Source organism: Trichechus manatus, unplaced genomic scaffold, assembly GCF_000243295.1.
Source record: "Trichechus manatus latirostris isolate Lorelei unplaced genomic scaffold, TriManLat1.0 scaffold00018, whole genome shotgun sequence".
In the NCBI taxonomy this organism is placed as follows: Eukaryota; Metazoa; Chordata; class Mammalia; order Sirenia; family Trichechidae; genus Trichechus; species Trichechus manatus.
The window spans coordinates 11,115,742-11,115,962 of NW_004443954.1; positions in this window are offsets into that span (position 1 = coordinate 11,115,742).

Genomic DNA, 221 nt, shown 5'->3' on the forward strand with positions numbered 1-221 from the left:
CCAATAATCACTCATTTGCAGAAGCAAGGGGAGAGGGCATCTTTCCCAAAAACAGTGTCCACCACAATCATAATACCTGGACTTTACCTGCAATTGCTGCCCATAGTACACTTCATTCATTCAATAAATATTTATTGAGCATCTTGCATGTGCCAAGTACAAGCTAGGTGCTGGGAATAGAAAGATCCATAAGATAAGGAATTCCCAGTCCACTGGAAAAT